General features: G+C 35.1%; 1 pseudogene; it reads left to right on the top strand.

The window, feature by feature from the left end:
• The first annotated feature begins 1,289 nt into the window (after positions 1-1,289).
• LOC133750679 (deoxyribonuclease TATDN1-like) lies at positions 1,290-2,118 on the top strand (annotated as a pseudogene).
• Positions 2,119-2,779: the final 661 nt, after the last annotated feature.

Raw genomic sequence — 2,779 nt, 5'->3', positions numbered from 1 at the left:
TGTGTGGAAACAGTTTGTGTTTTTGTTTGTTTGTTTTGTAAGTTAAAAGTTCATAGGCAACTCTGATGGTTTAATGGAAATTTTGCAGAAAGCTTCAGTAGGATCTTAGGAGGGAACGGGACTGCTTCCTGCAAGGCTGGATCCCATGTGAGTGCTGGTTTGTGTCTGGGCTGCTTACTTGCTGTCCATCTCCTAATGGCCTTGGAAAAGCATCAGAACATGACATAAGTGCTTGGGCCACTGCCACCCATGTGGGAAACCCAGATGAAGCTCCTGGCTTTGACCTGGCCCGACGCTGGCTATTATTGTGGCCATCTAGAAAGTGAAACAGTGGATGGAAGATTTCTTTCTCTCTCTGTGACCTTCAAATAAAAATAAAATAAAATAAAAAACATAAAAGATCTTAGGAGGTGAAAGCAGATGAGTAAAAGATAAAGTTGAGGAGAAAATTGATAGCATTCTGAAGGAGAGGATGCATTCCCTAAAATTTCATGTTTATATTTTGTTTTAAGATTTTTATTTTATTTGAAAGGGAGAGAAGGGAGAGAGAGAGAGAGAGAGAGAGAGAGAGAGAGAGAGAGAGAGAGAGATCTTCCATGTGCTGATTCACTCCCTGGATAGCTGCAACAGCCCTGCTGGGGCTGAGCAAAGCTAAGCACATGGTTGGTAAGAGCCCTAGCACTTGGTTCTTCTTTTGCTGCTTTCTCTGGCACATTCGCAGCGAGCTGGTTTGGAAGTGGAGCATCTGAGAATCAAATCAGAGCTCATGGGTTGCCATAGTTGTAGGTAGTATCTTAACCTGGAGTGCCATAACACTAGCCCTAAATTTAATGCTTTAAACCTCACATTATTTAATTAACTGAATTTTCCCAGCTTCCATTTTTTAAAATACGACCACCACAAATAATACTGAAGACAGGATTTTCAAAGAAAAACCCTAAATCTAAGCCATAGATGACACCTGCAAAGTCATTTCTTAACCAAAACCGTGCATTTCAAATTTCAGAAAGCACTTCCAAGCTTGGTTCTATAAACTTAGAAATGTGTATTTAAAATTGGGGAACAAATGAGAAACTGATTTTGGTTCACTTATCATGACATTAAAAATGCTTTTTTGTGGTTTGAGTTGTATTTTTTTTTTTTTTTGGAGGGAAGAGGATTAAAGAAAAGTTTAACTAAATATGGGACAACATTCTCATCATTTCAATAGGTATTTTTCTTATAGTCACTTTATTCTAAAAACAACTGTTGACTTCCTCTGGGGATGAGTCAGGGCTTCTGTCCTGAGTTGCTTCAAGTTTATCGATATTGGTATCAACCTGACAAATCCTATGTTTAGAGGAATTTATTGTGGGGGTTCAAAAGCATCAAGATGACCTCCAGATATAATGAAGAGATATTTCCAGAATGGTATTAAGAAGTTTATGATTACAGGTGGAAATCCACAAAACAGTAAAACTGCACTGCATACGGCACAAATGATATGTTTTTCAGTACAGTTGGATGTCATCTTACAGAATATGATGAATTTGAAAATAACACTGATCTTTACTTAATGGAGTTGTGAGATCTTGCTGAAAACAACAAGAGAAAAGTTGTAGCGATAGGTGAATGTGGACTTGATATTTTGAAAAATAATTTGAAGTGTCAGAACAAACACTATTGACAATGTTTCTTCATTGTCAAAACTCCCATGCTGAATTTTTAGACGTAATGATAGAAACAGGGATCAGTGTGTAGGTGGAATGGTGCATTCATTTGATGGGACCAGGGAGGCTGTAGCTGCTCTGATCTGAGTTGGACATTTACATAGGTTTTAATGATTCCTCACTGAACCTTGAGGCTAATTTGGTAAGCTTGAAGTCAATAACTAGTGAAAATTATTGATTTAGACAGATGTGCCTTGTTGTGGAGTCAAAATTACATGTGCTAGATCAAAATTTATAAATAACCTTATTTCCCACCAAAAAGAAGTGGGAAAATGGGCATTGAATAAAAGATATAAATGATTCCTTCCATTTAATTCAAATACTGGAGATAATGTCAGTTGTAAGAGATGAGAACCCAATGGAATTAACCAATATGCTAGATAACAACGTCATTCAAATATTTTCCTGATATTTAATTGGCATGTATCTTTTATTTTCTATTACATATGTGAAATTTCATGGCAAAACTTACTGTAAGCTTCAATAAAGAAATTCTCAGGAAAATATATATAAATAATAAATTATTGACTAACTTGTTTCAATACCAATAAGTACAACTCTAAAAAGATAGAGTATGCATTACTGTCATAATTGTGCAAATTTCAGTCAGAACTATGCATTTATAGACATGTTAAAAATCAGTTGTGTTTGCTTTAAAATATTTCCCATGTCTTTGTTAAAATATTAAAAATAATGGGTTTAAAATTAGTATTCTGGGTTAAAAAAAGAAATCAGAGTTCAAAACAACATTAGTGGAGAATAAAATTTTTGAATTGTGTATGTGTTGGTGAAAGGCTAAGATGAAGAAAACAGAGAAGCAAAGATGCCAATAGTAGCCATCAATAAAAATCAGTCTCAGAACATTCTCATGACCTTATTATCTGAACTATCACATTGGGATATGAAAATGTTCAATGTGTTTTATATGCAATGAAGAAGAAAATGGTGTTTTTCAGAAATCACACTTGCTTCACGCTAAGAAAATAACTTCACTGAAAATTAATTAGAATAATGACAGATTTCTAGACTGTGGCCAAAATAATGCCATTACCTTGTGTATGACTGCTGCA

Source organism: Lepus europaeus, chromosome 2 (genome assembly GCF_033115175.1).
Source record: "Lepus europaeus isolate LE1 chromosome 2, mLepTim1.pri, whole genome shotgun sequence".
Lineage (NCBI taxonomy): Eukaryota > Metazoa > Chordata > Mammalia > Lagomorpha > Leporidae > Lepus > Lepus europaeus.
The sequence above is the reverse complement of the archived record's forward strand: the minus strand, read 5'-3'. Positions and strand labels throughout refer to the sequence as shown.